Source organism: Lepus europaeus, chromosome Y, assembly GCF_033115175.1.
Source record: "Lepus europaeus isolate LE1 chromosome Y, mLepTim1.pri, whole genome shotgun sequence".
In the NCBI taxonomy this organism is placed as follows: domain Eukaryota; kingdom Metazoa; phylum Chordata; class Mammalia; order Lagomorpha; family Leporidae; genus Lepus; species Lepus europaeus.
Window position 1 is genome coordinate 571,759 of NC_084851.1, and position 10,257 is coordinate 582,015.

Sequence of the window (10,257 nt, forward strand, 5' to 3'; positions counted from 1 at the left end):
GACCCCATGGAAACGGGGTCAACAATGGTATGGCCAAGAATCCTGCCTTCTGTTGCTCAAAAATAAACAAAAAGGGGGAAATGTGGTGGAATGAGAAGGCCATGCCAAGGTGGCCACTGGCAAGTGTTAGTTACTCAGTAATGGCTTTGAAACCCACCTGGCAATGGAGCCTGCCTGGCAACAGGCTGTGATTGGTTGGGGCATAGACCGCCCCTTGACCAGATTGGCTGGTTTTGGCTATGTAAGATGTTCCAACTGTAATAAACGAGTCTGCGGGCTACTCGCCTCAAGCCTGCTTTCACCCGACTCCCGGGGTCTGTGTGGTGACTGCGTGCCTCTTGCCCCCACCATGCTGCCCCTCTCACAAACCAATCCACTTCAACATTGTTGAGAAATCAATGGCAACAGAGAACCCAAGATCACTTTCATCATCTTGTAACAAAATTAGTGAGGCAGCCCAAGTCTGCAGAGATCAGATGCCGGCAAGCCCTTATAAGGAAAATGGGAGCTGAACAGAAAGGAGACAGGGCACAAACTTAGCTCCAAAACAATTTTATTCAATAAGAATAATAAATAAATTCACAGAGGTGGCTCTCTTACACATGGGTAAGATTTTACTCCTAGATTTTTTTTTCTATAAGCATGGTACATAGGCAAAGCCTACCTTCTCAATCCAAGCTAAAGGAGAGCAAAAAGTTTCATTAATGACTTCAAAATTAGCATGGCCCCTGCGCAAGGATGACATGCAAATTCGTGAAGCGTTCCATATTTAAAAAAAATTGTAGACAGGTTCTATAAGGTGGTCATCATGTTTGACCTTACTTAGAAGTAGGATGTGGCTCTCTTCATGGGCATTGTCTTATTTCACAGGAAAAATGATCTCAGAACAACCCTGTGACCACAGATTTCTAGTTCATGCCACCAAAGATTAGGGATGTGACTGAACATCCCTGTGGATGACATTATAAAGTCTTCTTCTGTAATCTATCTTGAACAGAATCCAGAAGGAAGAGTAGCAAGAGAGGTAGGTAGCAGAAGCAATGTAAGGATAGGTGCAGGCCATTTAACAAAAGCTTTACACAGTGATTTTCCATCAGGGAGACCTAAGAGGGCTACCCCACCACAAATTGCATTGTTTTTTGATGTGGAAAACCAGGACAGTGGGCCAGTAGTCCCAAGTCCTGACAGGAGTCAGTCTGAAAGGCTTTCAGTTCACTACTGCAAACCCTGTGGCCTCTTCCTAAGCAGAAAAGGACCTTCACTCTGCCCAGCTACTAAAGTAATCACTGCCATCAGGGGAACAGCCTAAGGTCAGTAACATTACAGGCAGAGCTGTAAATTTCCTTTTAAAGATGCCACCTCTGGGGCCTGCGCAGTGACACACTAGATTAATCCTCCACCTGTGGCACCGGCATCCCATATGGGCATCAGTCCTAGTCCCGGCTGTTCCTCTTCTAGTCCAGCTCTCTTCTGCGGCCTGGGAAAGCAGTGGAAGATGGCCCAAGTGCTTGGGCCTCTGCACCCGCATGGGAGACCAGGAAGAAGCACCTGGCTCCTGGCTTCGGATCAGTGCAGCTCCAACTGTTGTGGTCATTTGGGGAGTGAACCAACGGGAGGAAGTCCTTTCTCTCTGTCTCTCCCTCTCACTCTCTGTAACTCTACCTGTCAAACACATAAATAAATAAATATAAATTAATGATGCCACCACCTCTAACCTCCTGTTGAGGCCAGCTATCCACTCAGGGCAGCTAGGTAATAGAAATCAACAGGGTGTCTTCCCTAAGGTGGCTCACATTTTCCCTATGGAGTCTCTTCCACTACCCCATGTGAAAAGATTGATAGGTCCAGATAGGTCTGGACCTCACAGATACCTGGCCAGGCCTTAATGCCCAGTGATTATTAGCAGGCCCCCTGCTGTCAATTTCTATTTGCCTCTCTGGGAAAACTGCCTCCTGGTGTGTGTAGTACTCTTCTTAGCTCCTCTTATAATGACTCTACCCGGTGTTTTGGACCCTGTGTATCTAATCTGCTTGTTAGATCTGTTTCTCCCAGACTTGAAGTGGTGAAATTCTAGACGGCCCAACACATGAAACCTCAAACTGAAGCAGTTGCTGTGAACTGGCACTGAGTCTCCCTGAAGACGCCACTTTTGCTACAACCCTGTCTTGACAGTGGGCTCCTTCTTTCCCCTGCTTAGCTTCAATAAGTCAGAGAAGTCCTTACCCTAACCCTTGACAGCAACCAAGGTTTCTATAAGCAGAGGGAGGAAACAAGGGAGGCCATGACTAAAAGCAGGCCAGACTAACACCATCCTACAGCTACTTTCCAGCAGGCTCACGTTAAACAAAATGGGAGCATTCTTTGTGACAACCAGGAGTACATCTGTCTTCAACTAACTGGATGGTGTGCTGCTCTATTAAACTTTACTTTACTACTTCCTTATTTGTCCTCATCATTTAGCCATCTTCTACATCATTGGCAATGTCTGCATTACCTCTTTTTATCATCATGATAAGACAGGTGGCTAGATTAGGGCCACAAGTTGGAAGCCACACCTCCCTTGCCCTATGTAATCTTATTCATGCATGTATCCCAGGATGTACTCACCTGACCTGGGACCTGGAGGGGCAGTACCATATATCTCTGCCTCTGCCTCTCTGTCTCTCTGTTTGTGTGTCTGTGCATGTGTTTGTGTGTGTGTTTGTGTGTGTGTGTATGTTTTCCTCATTTTTCAAATAAACTGCATCACTTAATTGTGGTACTGTCTATGCTTAGAATACTCCTGTAAGTAAGATACAAGAGCCAAGAACAGGAATTTCTGCCCAACCTACCCCACAACTAATTGACAGAATCAGACAGCAGAAAACCCATTCCACAATGGCAATATGGTAAGTGGAATTCCATCAGTTTCTGTCAGCAATCCATGGTTTCCAAATCCTGGAAATCTCTCTTTTCCCCATAATCTCTTCTCTCAGTGTTCACAGCTTGGAAAAGTCAGCTAAAATGCAAAACTTGATGTCTTTAGTGTTTCTAATTTTGGTAGTTGTAGAGGCTAATACAGACTGTTAGCATTAACTGGATTTAGGCAGAGAAGCAGGAAAAAGATGTGGCAGTTTGTGATTGTTTGCAAATTTATAAGTGTTTCCAGTTGTTTGTTTTTAGGGATAGTTTAAATTACTGGAGAGGCTTAATTTTTTATATTCTTTTTTTCAATTATTAAACTTTTATTTAACGAATATAAATTTCCAAAGTACAGCTTATGGGTTACAATGGCTTTCCCCCCCCTATAACATCCCTCCCACCTGCAACCCTCCCCTTTCCCGCTCCTTCTTCCCTTCCATTCACATCAAGATTCATTTTCAATTCTCTTTACATACAGAATATCAGTTTAGTATATATAAAGATTTTAACAGTTTGCCCCCATATAGCAACACAAAGTGAAAAAAATACTGTTGGAGTACTAGTTATAGCATTAAATAACAGTGTACAGCACATTAAAGACAGGGATCCTACATAATTTTTTTTAAATTAATTTTCTATGCCATTTCCAATTTAACACCAGGGTTTTTTTTTTGTCATTTCCAATTATCTTTATATACAGGAGATCGATTCAGTATATAATTAGTAAAGATCTCATCAGTTTGCACCCACGCAGAAACACAAAGTGTAAAAATACTGTTTCAGTACTAGTTATAGCATCACTGCACATTAGACAACACATTAAGAACAGATCCCACATGGGATGTAAGTACACAGTGACTCCTGTTGCTGACTTAACAATTTGACACTCCTGTTCATGGCATCAGTAATCTCCCTAGGCTCTAGTCATGAGTTGCCAGGGCTATGGAAGCCTTTAGAGTTTGCCGACTTTGATCTTATTCTGATAGGGTCATAGTCAAAGTGGAAGTTCTCTCCTCCCTTCAGAGAAAGGTACCTCCTTCTTTGATGGCCCTATTTTTCCACTGAGATCTCACCCACAGAGATCTTTCATGTAGGTCTTCTTTTTTTCCCATGGTTCTTGGTTTTCCATGGAGAGGCTTAAATTTAAGCCTTTGGTTTTATGGGACAACTTTATGGTTTCTGACCATTCTTTTTGTCTTGGGTTCTTTCAACTTAAAGTCATATATCCTAGGGTGCTTTCATTTACTAATTGCAGGCATTATTTGGTGGGGCAAACCAGAGAGATGTGTTCTGTTGCCTAGCAATTGCAGCTAGTGGCAGGAAGGAAGGACTCCAAACATAGTGGAGGTTCGACTTCCTGCTGCAGAGGGTAGGACTTCTGCCCCAGAATAGCAGCTCCCAGTGACAACAGCTGGTTGCAAGATGGCATCCTCTGTGAGGACTTCTATGATATGAACAACATATCTCCAGCCCCAAGAAGGGGGCCCCAATAGCTGGTTGCATGATGCTTACCTGGTTAACAGTGAGGTATATTATTTTCGTTTTTCATTTTAGCTTTATGCTGGTCCTCTTTCAGGTTTCTCCCATGGATCACTGAGAACACAACAGTGGGTGACCTAAGATTATGGAAATTAGCCCTGGAAATTTATTTTATTATTTTATTTTTAATATTTATTTGAAAGAGTTACAGAGAGAGAGAGAGAGAGAGAGAGAGAGAGAGAGAGAGAGGTCTTACATCCAGAGGTTCACTCCCCAATTGTCTGCAACTGCCAAAGCTGTGCTGATCCAAAGCCAGGAACCAAGAGTTTTTTCTGGATCTCAGATGTGATTGCGGGGTCTCCAGGACTTGACCATTTTCTACTGCTTTCCCAAGCCATAGCAGAGGGCTGGATCAGAAGTGGAGCAGCTGGGCCTTGAACTGGTGCCCACATGGGATGCCAGCAGTAACCCACTGCACCACAGCATCAGCCCCTATTTTATTTTTTAATTTTAGCTTTATTCTGGTTCTCTGGGGCCTCCTAGGATTATGTATCATAGGTCTGTTGGTTTACTCTGGGGACTTCTAGGATTGTCTCCTAGGCCAAGGGGTTTTCTCAACAGTTATTTTAACTTGTTATTTTAGCTTTACATTAGTTGTCAGAAATAAGGAGTCCCTGGTGTGCTGAGTAAGACAATGTAACCCATTTTTGGTACAAAAATAAAGTCTCACAGAAATAAAGTAAGGCATGAGAATTATACCTAATGCAGTGGATCCAAGTCACATGCTTAAACATCATTAGGCTTGGGGAGAGCCTTGTCCACTTTTGTTTCCTCAGGTCCTACCAAGAGGCTGCTCAGCTGCATAGTTCTTCAGGCACTCCTGCGAACTCACTTCTAAGGCTATAAGTGTTTACGCATAATACAGACAGGGTTTGTTTAAAGGGAGAGATTGCTCCAACAAGGAAAGCAGTCCATACAGCAGACTCGTTCAATGGCAGTTGCTGTTAAGTAGCACCCAGTGGCCTCAGAATCAGTCCATAAGGAAATCCCATCTGGCTGAAAATGCAACAAATGAGCATTTCAGGTGTGAAAGGCCAGGGCACTAGTGTGAAGAGTGTCCCTGCACTGAAGGACCACTATGGCCCAAGCTCCAGTGGAAAGAAGTGGCCATCGAAGAGAAATGTCTCCTCTGAAGGAAGTAGACAACTGACACTTTGTGCATGCCTTGTCTAAAGTCTGATGGGGTTTGTGGATTGAAGAGACTTCCACAGCCTAGGCATCTCACCTTAAGAGACTCACGTGATTACTGATGTCATACAGGAGTGTTGATTTGTACAATGACAACAAGAGTCATTGTGGGCCAGTGCTGTGGCTCATTTGGATAATCCTCTGCCTGTGGTGCTGGTACCCCAGGTTCTAGTCTCAGTTGGGACACTGGGTTCTAGTCCCAGTTGCTCCTCTTCCAGTCCAGCTCTTTGCTGTGGCTCGGGAAGGCAGTGGAGGATGGCTTGAGTGCTTGGGCCCTGCACCCTCATGGGAGACCAGGAGGAAGCACCTGGCTACTGGCTTCGGATCGGCTCAGTGCCAGCCGTAGCGGCCATTTGAGGAGTGAACCAATGGGAGGAAGACCTTTCTCTCTGTCTCTCTCTCTCACTGTCTAACTCTGCCTGTCAAAAAAAAGAGTCCTTGTATACCAACATTCCATGCAGTACCTCTGTCCTAAACAAATTTTCTTTTTAGAGTTAATGGTAAATCTTATTCTCAAAGATTTACTTTCTTTCAGTGTCTTAAATAGAGAATACTCTTGTCTCTCATTTGCTGACATACAAAACAATTCCACATTCCATGCAAACTATTTGTTGTACAACATGTATTTTCCATGTATGGTTTTGAAGATCTCTTACATGTGTATTCCGAACATGTTTACACCAACAGAAGCATATCTTTGCATTCTGTTTCCACAAACTTTTTGAAATATCCTGATATCTCCTGGCCTATACATGCTGCAGGCTCAATATGGGGACCTTCTTTTAGAAAAATAGTACATTGCAGTCCCTAAACTAGGGGGCCAGTTTCTCCCCTGGCCTTGAATCACATGGTGCCCCCAAGGCTGAGTTTTCTGTCCATTCTGGGGCTTACCTGTGTGCAAAGTCATGTGTCTTTCTGCAGTAAGGTCCAATCTATGTCCAAGGGTATCTCTCAGGTGAGACTGAACATGCAAGAAATCCTAGCATGCAAGAAATCTGTCCATTGTATCCATTAGATGGAGATGCAGGGTTTCTGAGCTCATGGCCAAATTTAATATTTAGTCGGCAGTCCAGCAGGAGGGGCTTTCCTAACCAGGGGTCTTAGTTAGGGAACCTTAGACTAAAATTAAGCCAAACTAATGCTATCCCACAGCTCCTTGTCAGCATATACAAACTACAGCATTTTCCCAGCATGCACACACTAAACAGAACTAGTTGGAAACTCCTTGTATCAAATACTTATCAACAATTACAAGATATAGGTTTTGGTGACAACATCTAGGTTTAGATCAAAATAAGGGAGAAAGGCCTCCATTAAAACTCTCCTAGGCTTTCACAGAGGCTAAAGTATAACCACTATTTGTGTTCTTTGGAGATAAATGTTAAGGACCTACAAAGACTATGAGACTGCAGTGGCTTGGAGTCTCTAATACAGCTCTTCCAATTGTACTGTGTGGAGCTTCCTTTTTCCTCACTTAAATAAAACTTCACTTCTTCTAGTCTCACCATGGGTCTAGCTTCATAAATTGTCACCAACATCAAGACATGAACACAGGCTTATCATACCAGTCTTCCTGCAAAATTACTGGGGGCTCTCCCAGGATTTCTTCTCTAAGCAGTGAGTAAAAGGCCAACAACAGCCTATTGCTCCTACTTGTTTTTCCTATCACTTCCATTTTCCTTTCCAGAATGATGCCATGGATGTATGTGGCAGGAGATAAGTGGGCGGAAGACTGACTGTCCCTAAGACTACTCCTCAGTATTATTGAAATCTCCCCAGGCAAATTCCAGACACTATCTAGTAGGGTTACAAAGCGCTGACTTCCCCTTTACTTTCATTTCTGACTGGATGACTCTCCTTGGTAGAGAAGAGGTGAGATTCCTATGTTGCCTTCAACTACCCTCCTTGGAATTTTTCCCTATAAGTGATTCACATGGACTTTGGAAGACACTTTTTATGCTCTAGAAGCAAATGGAGAAAAGTGTCAATCTCTTTTTTTTAAGTATTATTTGATGGGCAGAGTTATAGACGATGAGAGAGAGAGAGAGAGAGAGAGAGAGAGAGAGAAAGGTCTTCCTTCTGTTGGTTCACTCCCCAAATGGCCACTATGGCCTGCGCTGTGCCAGTCCGAAGCCAGGAGCCAGGTGCCTCTTCCCGGTCTCCCACGTGGGTGCATGCACCCAAGCACTTGGGCCATCCTCCACTCCCCTCCAGGGCCACAGCAGAGAGCTGGACTGGAAGAGGAGGCACCAGGACTAGAACCTGGTGCCCATATGGGATGCTGGCACCACAGGCAGAGGATTAGCCAAGTGAGCCACAGCATCAGCCCCAGTGTCAATCTCTTTACTATGACTCCTTGTTTTAGAATTCTGTTTTAAATCCCTTCGTGACTACTTCCCAGCATGCACACTAACATGAATTAAGTTCTTCTCCAGAGTCTCTCATAGGGTCCTTGGTTCTATGTTTCGTGAGCAACCAGGGTCCCTCTGTTATCAGTGTTTGACTATTGCTGAGCCTTTTAATACCAGGTAGAGAAGAGATTTTTTTTTCAGATGACCGTTGCCCATATCATGGTAATTTTGCCCCAGGGTTTCAGCAAAAATTTAGACCCAATAACCTCAATTGTTATTGAAATATATGGGTTAATCCATATGATGAATCCTGAAACTTTGAGATCCCTCCTGACCTGACCCCCTCATCCTTGAGGCTGGTTTAGTCGACTGTACCTCAATCGGACACTTCCAGTACCAGCTTTTGGTCCAGGGTATGAAGTCACAGTAGCTTTCTAGTATCTCAGGAATTTCTTCCTCCAGTGTGCCTCTTTACTGGCTATTGCAGGAACCTACTGGTAGTCATTACCCCTGACTCTGAGGCTTAGTAAACCTTAGGGCCCTATGGGGCCCTTCCATCACAGAATTTCCTTCTCTTTGCATTTGGACCCCACAAAGAACCCTTATCACACCCTGGTATTTCTTGAGTGGTTTGCAAGGATTCTGAGGCTGGCCCTGTAAAGAAAGGTATACAGGCTGGTGCCATGGCTCACTAGGCTAATCCTCCACCTGTGGTGCTGGTACCCCAGGGTCTAGTCCTGGTTGAGGTGCTGGATTCTGTCCTGGTTGCTCCTCTTCCAGTCCAGCTCTCTGCTGCATCCTGGGAGTGCAGTGGAGGAGGGCCCAGGTCCTTGGGCCCTGCACCCCATGGGAGACCAGGAGGAAGCACCTGGCTCCTGGCTTCGGATTGGCGCAGCACACCAGCCTCAATGCACCGGCCTTAGCTGCCACTAGGGCGTGAACCAACAGAAAAAGGAAGAACTTTCTCTCTGTCTCTCTCTCTTACTGTTAAAAAAGTATGCAGAACAGAGTGGAGACAGGATATGAACTCACAACCGAAAGGGATTTATTCTCAGTGGTGGCCAATTGCCACTCTGCTCACAGACTGAATATGTGGCAGAAGACAGACTCCTCAGTGGGCTGTGCTTATAAACCTTAGATGATTAAGGGTCTGGAGTGGGGTTGGGGTGTCAATAGGCAGTATGAGCTTCTCCATACAGGTTTTTCAACATGTGCATGGGTTGTCAAACCCAGAAAAAATGCAGAGTGTGGCATGTGGAACAATATAGGATGTGAGACTGAACTAGTCTCTTGAAAGGAAGCGGGAATAGGGGGTTAATTCTGATTCCACCTACTTTTGAGCAAGGAACTAGAATGTCTGAGGCTTATGTCCTTACTCCATCAGGCCCCATGAAAACTCCAGAGGGATGTGGCAACTCACTGGGTGTGACATTTACAAGTGCAACTCATCATCGAGGTGATAAGGGCCACATTGGCTCTCGGGACTATATTCAAGACATGCACTAGTTTTTGTGAGATATCCCTTTCAGGAAACCTCAGTAGAGGTTTTCTTTATAGACTAAAGGAAACTTGGGGGAAACTCAAAGTCAGTTCTTTAATGGGGTAAGTGAATAAGACTCCAAACACATTCCCATCTCACTGGAATTCAATTTCCTTGGCAGTGAGTAGTCAAGGCATCCCAGGCACTCAGGCAAAAGGGTGGCTGAGTGTAGACCACACACTCCTACCTGACTACCTCTCCCTCACTGTGGGATCTGTGATACAATGTTCCCACAGCCCAGAGCTTGAATGATACTCTCAGGATGGCACAATACTCAGCCACAGGACACTGGGAATTCCTTTGACACCCAGACTTTGGTCAAAAGATCAACACAAGGAGACACCAGAACTGAGTCTTAAGATAACTACCTCTAGAATGCTAAAAGTCCTGTCTTAACTCAGAATTCAGTCTCTGATCTTGGGACTTCAAGATGAATCATGGGAATGCTCAAAAAATGAGACTCGGAGCCAGTGCTGTGGTGCAGTAGGTTAATCCTCAACCTGTGGCACTGGCATCCCATATGGGCACCAGTTCTAGTTCCGGCTGCTCTTCTTCCAATCCGGTTCTCTATTGTGGCCTGGGAAAGCAGTGGATGTGGCCCAAGTCCTTGGGTCCCTGCCCCTTCATAGGAGACCGGGAAGAATCACCTGGCTCCTGGCTTAAGATCAGTGCAGCTCTGGCTGCTGCGGCCATTTGGAGAGTAAACCAGTAGACAGAAAACATTTCTGTCTGTCTCTC

General features: G+C 44.8%; 1 pseudogene; it reads left to right on the top strand.

Annotated features, from left to right (window-relative positions):
• Positions 1-712: 712 nt before the first annotated feature.
• Positions 713-773, top strand: LOC133754250 (U6 spliceosomal RNA; annotated as a pseudogene).
• Positions 774-10,257: the final 9,484 nt, after the last annotated feature.